The following is an 18,674-nucleotide window of genomic DNA, read 5'->3' as shown; positions in this document are numbered from 1 at the left end:
TAATACTAAACATTTTACACTCACCGTTGGTTGTGTGGTTAGTTCCACTGTCCCACAGGTCGGCGGTGCGATCCCAGCTCCCACGGATGAATGCTCTCGTTGTGTCCTTGGGCAAGACACTTAACGCTCCTTGAGAATCGGTGAGTGGTTTCTTGATTTGAGTGCCTTGAAGGTGGAAAAGTGCTGTATAAATGAGTCCGAAATGATCTGATTTTGATACCAGTTTTGCTATAACGTAAAAAAAAAAGAAGTGTTTTCTTTAGTGTTGTCAAAAACATTATTTTTATGCAGCGTATTATGACTAATCACGGATCTACATAGTCTCAGCCGCAGTCTCAACAGTCTCACTCTCTTATTTCTATTTATTTATTTTTTTATTATTATGTTATTATCATGTATTAAACTCATTTTTTTCTTTAGACCTTTTCAGCAACATACCCACGGACTGTTGCCATTAGACAATTTGTGTGAAGTGCGTTGCCCAGAGACTCAGAAAAACATCTCAGACCAAGTTGTTTTGTAATTCATACAATAGAGGAATCATTGTTTAGATTTTAAGGCGACAGCGTATGTTCCAGCATAAATGTGAGTACCTAACACTCCTCCTCATCCTCACTCTGTTCACTTCTGCCAGGTTTTCTTCAAAATGAGAGCTCTGATTGCTCATGAATATTTTAAAGTGCAGTTATCATATTTGTGATAGCGACAAATAACAGCCTGTCCTCACATTAACCACAGTCACTTGTTGTACTTATAAACTCTTGCTTCATTTTTTTGGATAATCGTTGAACCCAATTATTTTGCCGCAAGTTCAACAACAACAAAAAGGGTCTGGTAAGGTCGGACTCCAAACAGCGTGTAAGAATCTCACACTTAAATAATGTAAAGAGTTTTGAGAGAAAAGGCTGTCTGTGGGAAAGGATGGCAACATATTCAGTCACTCTTTTGTAATGATTATTTACTTATCGAGGAAACAGTAAAATGGCTAATATATCCAGTAATGGTAGAAGTACTCAGTTTTGTTTCTTCAGTAAAAGTACAGATACAGGAGCAAATAAATATATATAAAAAATCAAGTAAAAGTAAAAGTATCACTTGAAAAAATCTACTGAAGTGAAAGTTTTAAAGTACCGTTTTAAAATGTGCTTCGAGAGTAAAAAGTACAAGTATTTCGCACAGATTTTAAGGTTTTATACGACTTCAGATGTTGTGATTTTAATACAGATTTGTGCTGAATTTTGTGCGACAGAAACAGTTGAATCAATCATTTTTTACAGGTGTTTTTACTCGTAATATTTTTGTTTGCTCAAATTTTGAACAACTCCTCTGTAACATACTTTTACTTTTTAGTCCAGTTCAAATTTCGAAGTACTTTACTACTTTTACTTGGTACCACTGCCTATATCACATCATTCATCCTTATATTCATGTTACTAATATTTGTGTGGAATTGCACCTTAATTATACAGACAAAAAGTATTATCAAGAACCAGATTTCACATTTGTTAGTTGCCTTTAGTTCATTGATCATTTTATTTTATAGAAAAGGTATCATTATACATCTTCATAAATGTGAGTAACAGCTCATTTGCATACTTTGTAAAAGAACTTTGTCATAATTACTATTGGAAAGCAACATAGTCATTTGTAGCCATGTCTGTTTGTTGTTCTTTTGTTTTCTGCAGTCCTTCTACTTCCAGCTCTGGTTTGAACGCAGACAGTTGCTCCAAGTTCTCAGCAGGGCAGGGATTATAGCCTTGGTTAAACCCCTCTCCGGAGCGGCTGGCTTGATCCGCAGTGCCAAGCAGTGACTAAAATCAGCTCCACAAAGTTAGATAATCTCCCCATCTAGTATTAGATAGATGCATTCATTTCATTAGGATAACGCATTAAGTCCAGTCTGTGCAGTGCAGTGTATATAGGAATAACTTAATTTGTAAAGTGCAAAGCGTCTAGTGGCCAAAGTGGTAGCCGCCTTAATATGCAAGTATCCATTTTCATATTATGCAGAGACCGAGAGACCGATCAATGCAGCCACAGCCATATAAGGAAAAAGTCATGTTGGGAAATGCATCCAGATTTATTTTCATGCAATTTCCCAACAGCTCCATGGCAGAAAGGATCAGACAAAACATTCAAGAGATGACTTTTATACACCTGGATGTGCTTTATATTTTGACCTTGTGGAGGTAGCCAAATGCAAGAAACAAGAACAGTGAAAGAAAAGTTAGCGCTATGGTAGTATTTTTTGTGATTTGCTGGAGGAGTTTTTAAATTAATGGGGTGGAAAAAAAAAAAAAAAAAAAACTTGTGCCAAATTCATGAGTTTTAGTACTGCATTAAATCTGAATTCAAAACAACATGTTGAAATAACTGTGTGTGCATTCAAATCAAACTGTAACAGAGCCTACTTTTAAATAAAGATTCATTGTACGGCTGCTGAAAGTTCACAGAAGTACTCCACATTGAAACATATGTTATGAATAGATAGGATTATTATGCACATTATATCAAATGTTTATTCAATACTGCAGTCCCCATTTCTCCGAGGTCATAAGTTCTTGGCTGCGGCGTTTCAAATAAAGCCAGCGCTCACTTAGGCTAAATTCATACAGTCGTAAAATCAATACTAGCTCCATTGTTCTTGATTAAATGTATTCATTAGAATCTAATCTGGCTCAATAGGCCGGAACAGGAAAAGCGCTTAAGACTTGGGAAGTTATTGCATCGCATTATCAGGAGGCCATGCATGTCAGATCTGCACATTTCAAGAATAAGAGATTACTATGCAGCGATGCAATAAATGTTGAATTTTATTTTAGTAAAATTATAGAAGTGGTAATGGCAGTGACACAGAGGATGTAATTATACTGCTGGTGTGTGATTGATATTGACACGATGGCTTGCAATGAATTTGTAAATTTTTGCACATCACATGTTTTTATAGACATGTTTTTGCTGTAGCCATAAAAATCTATTTCAGCCAATGTAAACAGTGTGTGCTCATATTCCATGGTCTGCTGCATTGAAGTTTACCCAGCGTGTTTACATCTCCTCCGTTCTGTGAAGCTTGTTGACCTCAGTCTCAGCGGGAGAGAGGGGGCTGATGTAGTGGTCGTGTTTTGGAAAACCCAGAAGACATAAAAAGTGGTTCTTTTTTCCCAAAATGACATAACATTTAGACATAATACTATTTAGCTTCATTTGCATATGTTGCCTTTGATGCTATCAGCTTTTTATTTATTTTTTAATATTCAAATACATATATTATTATTATTATTATTATTATTATTATTATTATTATTATTATTATTATTATTATTATTATTATTATTATTATTATTATTATTATTATTGTTATTATTATTCTTGTTGTTGTTGTTTTGGTTTTTTTTTGTTGTTTTTTTTATATGCAGTCTTAAAGTGAGTGGGATAACCTCTCCACAAACCTCACCTGTAACTTGTACCTAGTGGTGTCACCTGTTTGTCTCCATGGAGATAGATAAACAAGCTTAGTGCCATTCTGCAAAGAGCAAAAAAAAGGGGAAAACTATAACATCTCCAAGGTTAAATGCCCCCCACTAGAAAAGCTCCACAATGCACCTTTAAGATTTTGAGCCAAAAATACCAACATTAAGTACAGCACATTTACAGAGTTCAAAGATACTTCTTATAATAGTAATAAAAAGACCACTAGTACTATCCACACAATTTTGACACACACTAGCACCACTATGTTGTATAGTAGTATATATATATATACTATTATACTATGGACTGGAGCTCTCTCTCTATCTTTATTGCTCTCCCTCTCGTGCGCTCTTTCTCTCACTCTCTTCCCTTTCTTCCTCAAGCACAGCTCTCAGTGTCTTGAATGCCGCGTTATGTGATGTGACATGCAGTGTGGTCTCGTATGCCAGCCTGTGTGCTTGTGTCTTCCCTCCAGAGATATGATTAATTCAGGGAGTACCACCACCACCCCGCCCCTCTTTCTCCTCCCGCGCTGTCGGCCCGATACTAGATCTGAGAGAGGGGGGCAGATTATAAAACGGAGCGTAATTAGACAGGAGGATCAGGCCTGTTGTAGTAATTGAAGCAGTCCTGTCATATAACACTGTCTAATTGGTCTCCTATCACAGAATACAGGTTAGAACAGAAGGACGGAGAGTAGAGGGGAAAAGGCCATTTGGTCACAAGTACTAGCATTGCTTACTTGCTTTTTAGTATACACTTCTATACTGCCACTATCAGCACTATTTCATAGTATTACTACTTGTTCTTTGAAACCGGTACAAGTTTTACCACTAAATGTAGTCCAACTGTCCATGAAGTTTAATATGTTTATTCTAAAAACTAGTAATATTATCAGTACTTCCACTGTTTATACTGCATTAACTGCTGTAAGGATGTTCATTTCTGGTGTAAGCGTCAAAGCGGACCAAGAGTCAGAACATAAAGTCAGAAGGTTTTAATGAGTTCCACACATAAAGTGAACAATGAAGCAATGGACTCTCCGGAAATAATAGAAGAGAGTTCTGCGATGTGCACCTCGACAGCTTTTATAATGTCTCTCAATGTATGTGTAAGGCGGGTCTGGTCTCCATGGCATTACACATTAAGAAATTTTAAGTAAAGTTGAACAAGTTGAGTATTTTATAATCCTCTCAGAGTGGGGGGTCACACATTCCTTAGTGAGAGGGGCTACAGATAAGAAGTGGCCTTAACCAAAATGACCAGAACATAGCTGCTATCTTCCCTTAGTGTATATGGCTATTGGTCATGGGAAACAGGATGCTTTTGCACCTTTGTAAGAAAGTAAGCAATGTATTACATTTGTATATTATCCATACGTCCTTGTAAGCCCCCATGCTGGTCTACATAGTGTCTTTTGTGAGCCCCCACGCATTCCGTATCCACTGCTGGGCATGTGCTTTTAGCATTAGTAAATTAAGATACCAGTTTGATGTAGTGCTGCACTGCTAGAAAATACCTTACACTGCCACTTTCATTACAACCGTTACAGCCTCAGGCCTCCAGCTCCTCCTACAGCAATATGTGTCGAGTACCTGTAGCTGATCCCTCTGTTGCTTTGTCCAAGCCTTGTTCTGACAGACCTCTTTGGCAATTGGTGTATTGATTTCCAGCTATCATCTGATTGGCTCTTGGGTCCTCTGTAGATTGATGCATTGCCTAGAACCTGGCCACCTTAAAAGGACCTCCTGCCACACCTGGTCACTATCGCTTACACTCTTTTTACATTAACATACCTTTAAAATAAAGTATAACTTTAGTTTTCCATTTTGGTTTGTTACCGCCTCTGTCCCTATCTGAGCTGGGTTGTAACAACAACTATTTTGAATCTAAAGTGTAAAGCTTTATCATGATGTACGGCCGTACCACAGTGACAATGCCTGATCTCGTCTGATCCTGGAAATTAAGGAGGTTTGTGCTTGGTTAGGACATTGCTAGGGGCCTGCAAGGAATATACCAAGTGCCACAGTGGGGCAGCTGTGGCTCATTGTGTCCTTGGGCAAGACTCTTCACCTACATTGCCTGTGTTTGAATATCGTGAGTGGTGGTGGTTGGAGGGGCCGATGGCGCAGATTGGTGCAATGAATTTCATTAGCCAATATTAGCCAGTTATTTCTACTGAAATCACATCCACCAAAAATGTGACTCAAAGATTTGTATTAGTAAAGTCTTTTTTCATCAGAATTTCATTTATGACAAATGTATTACCCCACACCTGTGTGTTAAAGTGTGTTAAGTCCAATTTCAACTTATCCCTGTTGGCATATTACTGTGACACTCACAAAGCCATTCTCCATGTTGCTTCTCCTTGGAGACACTTGTAAAGCAGTAAATTGCAGATTGCACTTTCTCACACACGGGAAAGGTGTATTAAATCAGCTTTACTTCAAGCCTCACACAATTCTCTATACTTCTCTATAGCCACACCGCCACTTCATATCTTCTATTTAAATCTTTGTTTTGCTCCTCGTCGTGCAGCAGGAGGTCAAGCCATTGTTGTCCCGCGCTGAAATTAGATGACAGATTCCATTTAAGATACGCTCTCATTCAGATCAGCAAGATGCTGAGGCCCTCCAGATCCATTTGGCAAATATATGGCTTATAATTACACCGTAAAGATTTTTATCCTATCTCTTTGCTGCAAGGTTACATATAGGGTACCACTGCAGCGTATATGGAAAATCGCACGAGGACTTAAAGTGACCTGAGATGACTTGGTTTTAGTTGTGGATGTGAATGTGGTAATGCTCAGGCTTCAGCACACACTCACAGCACACACTCACAGCACAGGGGAGGTACATGGCTGTACTCACAGTGTGGTGAAGTGGTTTCTCATGTTTCACCTGCAGGTGACACTTGTGTGTGTGCATTGTGTGTCTCTGCTGTGAATAAGCTGCAATCATAGACTCAAAAGGCATTATTTAGGCACTTATAGTGTTTGAAAAGACTGTCAGAATAATGCTATGTAATGAAGTTACAGTTCAATATTTTTAAATGGGCAAAATAAAAATAAACCAACTTGTCGCAAAACTTTTAATTACAGTATATTGTCAAATTGCCAAATTCTAACCACAAGGGACCAGTAAAGTAACAAATGATTGGTTTTGGCAGACTGCTTTAATTAAGAGCTCTGTGACTCAATAGATGAAGCATTCAACCCAGATGAAAGATCATATTTTAGACCTAATTTGGGCAAATTTCTTGACTTTGTGACCAAAGGCTTTGCATTGGTGGAAGTGGAGAAATTTCAAAACAACGTTACAATAATTATGTAAATGCATAAGAACTAAGTGTCTATGTTGGACTTAACCTGGAACAAAACCAAGACTAAACTAGAACTATAATTGGAACCAAACCAGGACCAAACCAGGACATTCTAGGTCCCAATGCACATTAAGGAACACCTACCTGATACAAAAGTTATCTAAATAAACTTTATACAGAGACCTAATAAAAATGTCCAAAACCTGAGGATTAAGTTGTTACCTTGCTACATTATTTTACACAGCGTAACCCTGCTCACCAATACAGCCATTTACCTTGAAGTGGCCGCATTACTCACTCACAAAGCCAAGAAAGATTGTGATGTTCCTTTAGTTTGAAGGGCAATTTCTCCTCCTGTTGTCTGTTCCACTCCCGGTACACACTGCCTCTGTGCGCCGCATCGTGTCAAGTGCCTCCTTCGACGTCATGGTGACAAGTAAATGAAAGGTCCCATCCTTCTTGCTGTGTCTTCCCCAGGTGACGGAGGCTGTCCCCATTCCGTCAGACGAGCCCGATGCCGGGAACCTCAAAAATGGTCCATTACGGGCTGCCAAGGGGGGAGCAAGAGTGGCAGCACGCTAGCATTAAGGATCACTTACAAATAATGCATGTGTCTCTAAGCCTCATTCAGGAATCAAGACATTCAGGAGATGTGCTGTGGAGACCTTGTATATTGAAGACAAAACATGCAAAAACAGATAGACCTCAGTGATATTTAAATAATAAGTAATGTGTGCAAGTTAGTGTTTTCATATTAGTGTAGGCCAGGGGCATCCAAATTTTTCTCATTAAGGGAGAAAAGACTGAACCCCTAGACCTGGTGTAGGCCATTTACAAGCCAAAACTATTTCAGTGCAGTAAAAATATGATTCCCTCCTCCTTGATCAAATCCACTCAACTTTACTATCATTCATAATATCTGTAAAAGAAAAAAAAACAACTTTTCAACAATTTTTCAAAACAGTGTTCTGTTTTTGATAAATAAAAAAAATATTAAAATGGAGTTTGCAGTTTGATTTTGTGCAACGGCTGCATTTCTTTAGATCAGGAGTGCTCAAAGTGACTCTCTAGGGAGTCTGATTTGGCACGCAGGGTTTGCTGAGATTTTTATGAAGTCTATTTTGATTCCATGTTGCATTAAGAAGACTGTCAGGAGTCCATAGCCAAAGCACAAGAATTGATCAGAAACATCTTCGCATACAGATTTTTTACATGGAAAACATGAAGGTTTGGCCCTCGGCATGTTAATACTTGGCCTGCCAAAGAAACAAGTTAGGGCACCCTAGATAATAGAATGTCCTGTTCAAAAGATCTTTTTATAGAAGTAACAACTGTAACTAAATACATCTACAAACAGCAATATTCAAGGGATTTTTGTATTAGTTTATCAGTTCATATTTCAGTGTTCTCTCAAGTGTTCCTGATCTTGCAGTTGTTTACAGTGTACAATACTTGGAACCTCCGAAAAATTGCAATTCGATTTTTTTTTTCCAAAATCGGTCAGCCGTAGACCAAGTACATCATCTCACTGCTTGCACAGTAAGTGGAGTGTGCTATACAATCCCATGTCTGAGGTTGTTTAACAGTTTTATGAAAGGCTAAAGCAAACCCACAGAAGGGATGGAGTGCCTGGCACATTTGTTAGCTTTAGTGTGATTGTATATGCTGAGGGAGAGCTAACAGGATAGAGTCTCAGTCACCTCTTCTTTGTGCGAAAGTCAGATGGGATGTGGATACAAGAAAATAAAGTAGATTTTACTTCAAAAGCGACAATGAACTCAAAAAGTACTTATTAAAATTACAGTTCAACTTTATGGTCAAATATAATGTCAGGGATGTAGTAAAAGCAAAAGTTACATCTGTCAACTGGACAAAAAGTTGTAGGAGTGAAGCTGTTTCGCTGCTCATCCAAGCTTCTTCAGTTCTGGTCAGATTGTTTTACAGATTTGTTTACAGTTTTTGTATGTAGGTTAGGTCTATTGAACTACTAATGGGTGTTTTTCCACACCTATTGGCAACCTGGCTAGCTCTATCTAGATCTCAATAGACCTAGCCTACATAGAGAAACTGTAAACAAAAGCTGTTTCCAGTTTCGGTTTAGTTAGCTCCACGCCTCAGATAGATATGCTTGGATGAGCAGCAAAACCTCTTCACTCCTACAACTTTTTGTCCAGTTGACAGATTTTACTTGTGGCTTTTACTATGGATCAGACCTGGACGACTGAGGGATTACAAAGACAGTGTCAGAGATGGTGCAACTGCTGCCTCAACAACTCTAGCCTGAGATCCAGACTGGTCCTCTCTGCATATTCTACACACAACATCTCAGTATGGCTCCCTACTCTGAATACCAGTATTTTCTCATTTTCTTTTTCACTTGTAAGCAGCCATTTTTGTTTTGATACAAAAGGTTCATGTATGAACCTCCCTGTGCACCAAGCTCCCTTTACTTGGGGAGCTTGGCGCCCAGATTACATGTCTTTGTATGGTATTGGATGTGATTTTATTCTTGGCTGACCAGGCAATAACAACCCTGCCTTGGATAAGCAATGTAAGATGCATGGATGATATGAAATACAGTACAATACATACAGGAAACAGCAGAAATAGCAAAAATGTAAATGAGGAGGAGCAGGAGTTCTACACTGAGTTTGCTCAAAATGTCACATTCTCAGCAAAAATATGGTTGATTGTTTTTGAAATAGTGTCTTTAATTCATATGCGGTTACATTTTGTCACTTTTTTTGTCGTTTTCTTTTGGAAATGAGATGGACGAGATTTTTGCATAACAACAAAGTAAGACAGTAGCTCAGCTGGTCGAGTGTCAGATCCATTGATCCATAGGCTGGTGGTTTGAAGTTCACACTCAACACAGATGAATGATGTTGTTATGTTCTTGGGCAAGACACTTAACCCCCCCTCGCCCTGGTGTCTGTGTACACTGTTGAATCAATGGGTGAATGATTCGTGATGTAAATGCTTTGAGTGCCATGAAGGTGGGAAAGTGGTCTATAAAAATGTGACCATGTACCATTTTTACCAAGACTTGCCATGAAGGCCTGAATATGTCTTTCTTTTGATATGATATAGTATGTATAGTCCACTACTTCAATAAATTTTTCAACTCTGCTCAGTAAATTGGAAGTATTCAGTATTTCAGATGCTATCATGGTGTAAATAACACTTTTCAACTTTTTGAGTTAACTGCACAAGGAGAAAGTTGGAGCATGTTAATTTGAGCAAAGTTAAGCTGGTGAGTTTGAACCCACCCTAAACCATGTGTGCCTTTGATACTATTCTGATATTAAAAAGTTAAAAGTGTTTGCGGGTGATTGGTGCAGTGATGTCTGCTGGGACACATTCTGTAATAATCTTGTTGTGGCAGTGGCATAGGCGCCGCATTCTGTCATTATTTTTTCATCATCAAAAAGAACTGCTTGGCTTGAGCTTGACTACAACCCGTGGCCCGCAATGTGCCCGACAACATTTAGTCTTCCACTTGACATTCATAGTCAGCCGAGCCTCCATTTGCACAAAAATCAGTGTGTATGAAGCCAATTTAGCTCGCTCATTAAAAAGACATCAGTGTCACAGAACTTAATGGCAGCACGCGACAGAAGAACGAGCTGTTAGAGTGTGGAGATGGTGTTTTCTGATTGTGCACAAGAGGGGAAGACCTGCCAATGAGTTTGAATATGAATATGAGTGCACATTCATGACAATTCAGCAGACAAATTCTGATAATGCTTAGATACAAGTGTTTTCAAAGACTCTCATGGTGCGTTCACACTTGTACATACACCACGTCAAAACTGGGACTAAACTAGCACGAAATCTGGAACCTGAGCTTAGGCTGTCACCAGTACTATATCGACTTATATCAAATCGACGATACTATATCGACTTAACACATGACAGATGAAACTATACTTTTTGGGGGTCAGTATTTATCATAGAGACTTTTTCCTTACACTAGTGGGAAAGGTTTGGTCATTTTTCTGTACTATGATGAAATTTGAGCTGTAGAAAACTAAATACTTAAGTACTGAATTTATTGTGGTTTATGTTTTGTTTTTGTTTTTTTTTACAATATTGTACATTAAGAATACTTTTTGGGGGATCATTCTAGTTTATGTTTTGGTCTCAATATTATTGTTTATTATCATTTTATAATCATCTATATTTACTTCTACTACAACAATATATTGCACTTCACAATTTGTTATCGTGACAGGTCTGCGTGGAAAAGATTAGGTATAAACAGGACGAAAACGGGACTAAACCAGGACTAGAACAGGCCAAACCAAATCTACATGAACACTAACCTGAGCTCAAACCTGGAGGACACATGTGAACGCACAGTGGCTTTTCTGAACAGTGAACTCTGAGATGGAAAAATATGTTTTACCACATGCATTTCATGTGGCATATTATGCAGTGCAGTGCACTAGTAAAACAATGTACGTTTTTATGATATGAAAAAAGCTTTTTGTTAATTAATCATCTCTATATACTTTTGTTGTCAGTAAAACTCATAATTGGATTGATGTCAAATCTTTATGAAAGATTATAGATAGGCATATTTTTACAAGCTATTGAAATGCACTTTTCTTTTTGCTTTTCATTCAAATGCAGTCAAGGAACCCATTTCAAGCATTGCAGTGTGAATGAAAATGCCACAGCACAGCAGACTTTAGCCTCAAGTTGTTTGTTAAAGGTTTGTGTAGGTTGTGTCCTTGGCCATATGAATCAAAAGCTAACTTCTGAGGAGTAAACAAATTACTGCAGTATTTCAGTAGTTCTTTTTACACTAAGTAACAGCATAGTACTTAGTACTAAGTATAGAGAATTCACCGGAAATGACAGGAATGTAACGTTTAACTTTGTCAATACGACAATATACTGTACCTCCACATCTTCAACATGTCTGTGGTTCCTTATAGTACATCAGGATTACTGCTTTGTTGACCATCCTTGAAAAAAAAAACTTATGAATGAAAAATACAGTGAATAGGTTTAGCCAAGGTTGTGCAACTAGCCATATGTAAGGTTTAAAATTTCATAGGGGGAAATTTGGACTGGACAGTACAGATGTTTATTTAAAGCAGACCTATTCTGCAAAATTGACTTTTTAGAGCTTTTGACCATTAGATTTGTTTCCCCTCACCATTTACTCACCCAAAGTTGCATTTGGAGTGATTAGTGCATGTTTGAGCAATTTTTAAGCACTTATTTTCAAGATGCCATCGGCTCTCTACTAATTTTGTACTCCAATTTTGTTTTGTTAAACGGCGATATGTGCAGCAGCACTGCATAGTCATTTTGGTACAAATAAAAAATAAATCCGCTGCTCATTAGTGTGATCTGCAGCTATCCATAGGAGCTGCCAACTCTTTGTTGTGCTGACGTTTATGGCGACGTCAGCTCCCATTGGCCACTCTCTAATGCTGAAGCCAGCAGACTTGTTTCTTTTATTAAGTTATTTTATGTGAAATTATATGAATGAGATTTAAAACCTTCAAATGATAAAATAACGATTCCCGGTTGTCATGGACTAGCACTTTACAGCAGTCACAAGCATAATAGGTCTTCTTTAATAACTTTTGAATTCATTGTAAACTGGCTAAATATGTGCTATTAGTGCTCTTAACATACTGTTGGGATATAAAAAACATGACATTATTATAGAAGTTGCTTTTTTATATGCTTTTTTGCACATAATTTATATACCAATTGTGTTTAGTGGCCTATAAAAATGTGCTTTATTAAACTTCATCTTAAGTGAATGTGCAAACAAATGTATCTACAAACATAGCCTTTCTTCAAGTCAAGGCAGAGACATGAGAGTGCTGGTGGGTGGATGTGATGTTCTTTTCTGTTCCTTTTTATCTTCAAAGATTAAATAATATCTGTCAACTTTTCTATCAAACTAGGCTAAAACAAATGTACAGCCAGGTTAAGTAACGTGAAACTTCAGCTTTGAAATGGGAATTGTCCAGACCCATCAAATGCTCAGTGTACTGTCATTATCTCCACTCAGCTTTACTCTTTACTATATTTACATTTTTATTTACTGCTACAGAGTTTCCAAAGACACCAGCCACTCATTTGTACTCCGAAGGGCTCAGAATCTGCTTCAGTCTGAATTTGCGACTATTTTTATCAGACGGATATCAGCTGGAAAACCATTACATTACACTATAGTATTTTTTTTTTTTTATTTTTTTTTTTTACAAACACATAACTTCCTCTATAAATTCCCGCACTCTGATTTACCGTATTAGGTCAAATGCAAAGCCAAAGAGCCTGGAGTACTGTCTGTATGCAGTATCTGAGCAGAGGGCACAGAGGAGACTGAAGCAGACACTGTGGAGCTGTGGAGTAGTGGAATCAGCCGTGTGATTAATGTGACAACCTTTAAGAAAAGGTTATGGATCCAGAGGGAACACTAATGTGTGTGGGACAAGGCGGGACAAGGCGGACACAGGAGCGGAGAAAAGGCCAGGAGTCAAGTGAGGTGTCCTTCTTTCTGTCTCACTCGGGACAGGAGCAGGCTGTCTCCTCTGCGGTTGCACTTGTAATTAAGCAGCTCGCGTGATGTTTATTCTGAGCTAATCTTTTAAATAACACAGAGCTGCTATTTGCTGTCAGTGCACCCACAAAGTTTCTTTTGTTCAAGTAATTAAGTTATCCAAGACTTCTCACCGTGTTGTAAAAACTTGACAGCATTGTGACAGATCTGCAAAGAAAAATACAAAGACAGTTTAAGCTATTACACTCGATCATATAGTAAATACAAGCACTGTGTCGGTGTGTGCCCAAGAGCAAGGTCTGGTGGCCTATAATTAAAATGTCTTTAGTTTGATCTCTCTGTTGGCTGCTACTGATGTAAACACACTTAAGCATTTGTCTGAGCTTTGTTGCTAGGAGATGTATTAAAGTAGCTTGTAATATTATTTCAATATGCCTTGGCCGCTGGTTTATTTAGCTTCATAAATAAAACATAACCGTGCTTGAGGTGAAGGTTGCGAGTTCAACTCCTGGACTATATGGAGCCTGTTTGTGTTTTTTATATCGAATTTACAGAATTTTTTACTCTCCCTTAGACATGACCTGGTGTAACTCTGATTATTTTGAACCAAATTTTATATTATATCATGAGTAAGATACCAAATTATCCAAAACTATATTGTACTTACTTTATATTTCAACATTACATTATCGTCATCATCAAAACTCAAAAGATAAACCCTATACAAGTCACAGTAGATATATTTTCTGTTTCAGTAAAGTAGCAGGCGCATACAAACCCCTAGCATGCACAAACATATCGGTTTTCTCTACAACGCTATATCATTAATGTCAAATTGTTGAAGCCTTGTGCACAGTAGTAAAAATAGTTCCCAACTCCAAAGAATACACCTCAATCTGTCTGATTCTCACACACACTTCTGTCTCTCACACACCCCTGCGCGCTGCCACTGTTGATACGGGACCTGTATGTCTTTACTTATTTACTGGTGTTAGAACAGCTCTCTGCCCATCTCGGCCTGTCTGATTGTGTTTCTGTGTCCCTGTAGTGTAGCCCACCCTGCGGCGTCCCGCTACACGCCCCTCCCACGCACTTGTGTCTCTTCTCCTGCAGTGGATCCAGAGCCTTCAGCAGCCTGTAATCAAACATGTGTGCCGGGCCAAAGAGTGTCAGGGAAGATAATTATGGACAATTACTCTTCTCGAAGGCAGTGCACTTTGCCAAATGGATAAAACTGAGGAACTGTGTTGTCTTTGTTGTCTGTTGAGTTGGGAAGTGCCCAGACAATAGATGAGAAACTGTACTGCGCTACTGCTTGAGTGTTTTTTTAAGGGAAAAAAAATAGTTTATCACATTGGGCAATATGAATCTTGTATGGGGTGATTGGAGGAGAGGCCATTGCCACAAATTGCCGGTTGTACAGTGACAGCAAGTGCAGTGTGCCTCGGGACTCGCGCCTGTCCCACAAGACTTCATTCACATCATTGCGACCTGCCACACAATATACTTCAGGACAGGCAGAATGCGAGTACGAGTCCGAGTGTGAGTCTGAGTGAGTCCCAGGTCTGTGGAAAGAATGCATCTCTTTTCCCGCTTTTCTGGTCATTCATCGAATGTTATAGCGTGAACTTACATGAAACCACGTTGCTTTGGTCAAATACACACCACAGTTGTCGTAGTTGGTGTAACAGGCTATCTGCAAGTAACACACTCAAAGTACATACCGGACCCACCTTGCACTTAGACTAAACGCAGCATGACAGTCAGCCCCAAGGCAGCTATGGCTAACTTACCACCAAATGTGGAGAGTCCATATGGAATGGCTTAAGCACTAAGCTCTTTGAGTGTCACTTAGTATAGTAGATCAGAACTTTCAGCAAGTTGCTGTAGCATGTACTTTTATTCCTTATAAAACTTATTGCCAGCCTCACAGCATTTTTGGCCCTTTTTTTTCTGTTATTGTTCTACTCTTCAGACCTTGCTTCAATTGTAGGTGTGATTGAGTCCATCATCAGCCGATCTGAACAATGTTTTACAGCAAAAAAAAAAAAAAAAAAAAAAAAATACAAACCCTGTTCTCGAGTTAAGTTTCTTTTTCTATTTTCCTATCCTAACTATCTGTCGGTAATTACATACTTTTTGCTCATGTAACAATTTAGTTGTATACTTTTACTCTTATATAAGTAAATGTACTTCTTCCCTCATTGCCTGTTTGCCTGTTCACCACTGCTGCTTAATATTAGGTTCTGAATGAATGAATTTTCTATTTTCCCCGCTTGTTTTTTCTCATGCTTTTATGCACGCTGCATGTGTCAATATTTCTGCCTCCCCATTAGCGACTGGCTGCTAAATTGAACTAAGCGCGTGTGTTGTCGGCACTGCTTCCTCTGTTCCGCTCATCGTTTCCCCATACTTAACCTTCCATTTTTATTCACACTTTTCAATTTCTCCTCCATCCCCTTTAATGGTATCTATTTAGTTTGTGCTCCAGTGGAGCTGTGTGTCTGCCATGATTATGCACTATGCCTCCTATCCATTATTGATCCATGACTAACATGGCAGCAGCAGTGATTCTCGACATGTTCAGGGTGACAAGAGACACTAAGAAAAACTTTGTTGTTGATGTTTGGAAAGTGATTTGCTTCAGTGATTAAACTGGAACCAGGATTCAATCTCAGTCCATTTTGGCTCAATCTGATTTCATTTGCTTCTTCCACTTCTAATTATTTCTTTCAGTTTTGTAATTATTTTTTTCATTGAACTAAAACTTTTTGAAGGTCTCAATTTTGAACAAAAGCCCCTTGCCAAGTGCTCAGAATGGACCATTTCAAAAGCACAATTCTATGTTGCATGAACAAGGCCAGTTAACTTATCAAAATACACAAAAACAATTTTATTTCCTTTCATGGGGAAAGTATTTACAACATATTCATAACTGTTTTAGTTAGTAACATTTTCAGTTGTCTGCAAGGATTATTTGCATAATTGCCAACATTACCCTTTTATATTTCCAGGAATCTATTTAAAGGTGTACTATATGCAACTTTTCTGTCTCCATGGAGATGTAATAGCAATAACAACAACCAAGTGTGGCTGTGGACAGAAAAGACAGACATAACTTGATTGTATACTTTCACAGACTTAATATAGAAGTAGTAGAAATATAGCGTTATTTATATGTGCTTTCCCACAATAGATATCAAAACCATTTCAGTTGGATATTGTCGGTAACACCCTTCCTTGTCTTTTTCTGCTCCTCTGTGTACCACTTGTCCAAAGGTGTGGACAATTCTCATGTAGAACAACCTAAAATCCCAGCACCTGCCTGGCCCCTCCCCCTCCTGTGAGCTTCATACATATGTGCAAAGAGCCCTGTGACCTGCTGAGCCTGATGTTGCCTGACACTGATGGAGCTCAGGCCTAACCTCTGGGCCTGGAGAGCTCTCAGACAGGGCCAGCCAAGTGTCCCACCCAACGTCTAATGAGGATGGAGGGCACACAGACAGCACCTCTCTCCCCTCTCCTGCCCCCTATCTCGCTCCTCTCTTCTCTCTCCTGACCCCCCCTCTCCCCTGTCTCCTGGCCCCTCCTCTCTCTTGCTTCTCTTTTTTGCCCCCTCTCTCCCCTCTTCCCCTGTCTGCCCTCCTCTCCACTTTCTCCTCTCTCCTATCCCCTCCTCTCCCCTCTCTCTGGCCCCCTCCCCTCTCCTGCTCGCTCCCTGTGCCAGTGCCAGGCTGCAGCTGGGCCTCTAATCACTGCTCCTGGCCTGGATAACACTGGTGACACTGTCAACACCACCACCTCCTGTCAGTCTCCAAGGCAAAGCCTAGTGTATTTATAGCAACCTGTGGATTCTCTGCTGTGTAACCATTGTCTTCACTAGCACTCTGCATTAACTCGATGTCTGCAATTTAGTGCCTTTTGAGTGATTTTCTATTCTTCATAATGTTCTCAAAACTAGCCTGGGGTGAAAAATACTATACATAAATCTACATTCATGTAAGAAAGAAACAATTAGAACTATGTGAGTCCAGTGCTCTTAACTGTGTAAAAAGTATTGACCAAAATTGTAATACACTACACCAACCTTATGACTTAATGGAATAATAGTGCTACTACACCTTTTGCGTGTCTTTCACACATTTCTTCTATCATGAATATCCAGAAACTCACACAGGCACAATGTGGTTTGCCTTAAATATTGTATTGGATGCATCCTGTTTCTACAGGATTGGAGGTAGAAAGCAGAGAGTGCTTGGCCTGTGTCTGTTGTCATCCTCCTTGAATCCCACACAGAGCCTTGGCACACACATCTGCTGCAGTGTGGGAAGCCTCAGTCTCATACGATGTGTTTTATCAGCCTAGACTGCACCCGCGGGTGCTGTGACATTCATTATTCATTTGACATTACCTTAGCAGAGGTTTACCTGGCCTACGCCTGTCCAATCCTTGTTTTCCATCAGGATGCATTTGAACCAAACCTCGGGGCACTTGAGTGGATCTCCTGTGAGGCTGCCTGTCTAAACCTGAAGTACTTTGAGTGTCTTTTAAGAGAAGGACTTTATATTACTTATCCTTTGTATTTGTAAATCCAACAAAGATCATAAACAGAAGTGCTATCCAGAGACAATGTAGTCCTTGTACATATGAAACGTTAAAGAGAGTTACTCCCTCTGTTTGGTCGAGTGGAATCATCTCTCTTTTGATGGTTTAGTCATTCTATTAAATAGATATTCAAGTGAACTTATAATCCATGTTTTGGAAAAACAGGTTAGTTGACCAGATAAATATTCCCTGAACTGCAAAATAATGGTGCAAAAATGTTAGATGCTAATAACTTGACACCAGTGATGACTCTCTCTCTGTCCAGATTACAGTAATTACATTTCACAAAAATATGTATGGCTTACTACAATTTAGATGATTCTGTCTAGAAGGATGCATGTGGCCATCTTTTCTTCATGACAGATCTTGCCCTGGTCTGACTTTCCTCTTGCTGTCAGAGCCGAAACTGATTAATCAAAGTAAAGCTCTTCATTTGTCTTCCATATTGAAGGACTGTCCTTCATGAGAGGCTGAGGATGTCTTCACTGTCTGAGTAAAGATAGTGGTGTGTTTTAAAAATCTCATTTCCAGACCTTCTGCAGGCCAATGTGGGTTGTTTGTCCATGATTGGTGATGGCTCAGAGCCCTATTTAAAGTTAGAGGAGTTTGGATGCACTCACACCCAGCTCTCATTATTTTGTAAACAGTGACACATTGCACATTTAAAGGGGTCACATTCACTCACTTTCTCATTGTCCAAGAAATTATCATTATGACTCTATGGCCAATTATTCCCACTGCT

The 18,674-nt window shown here is 39.0% G+C and overlaps 1 protein-coding gene across 1 annotated transcript in view; it reads left to right on the top strand.

The window, feature by feature from the left end:
* hs6st3b (heparan sulfate 6-O-sulfotransferase 3b) overlaps positions 1–18,674 on the top strand; it is a 64,623-nt gene that overhangs the window by 44,336 nt on the left and 1,613 nt on the right. The window lies entirely within an intron of this gene.

The sequence above is a fragment of the Periophthalmus magnuspinnatus genome, chromosome 21 (assembly GCF_009829125.3).
Source record: "Periophthalmus magnuspinnatus isolate fPerMag1 chromosome 21, fPerMag1.2.pri, whole genome shotgun sequence".
Classification (NCBI taxonomy): Eukaryota; Metazoa; Chordata; class Actinopteri; order Gobiiformes; family Gobiidae; genus Periophthalmus; species Periophthalmus magnuspinnatus.
This window is presented reverse-complemented; position numbering and strand designations above follow the sequence as displayed.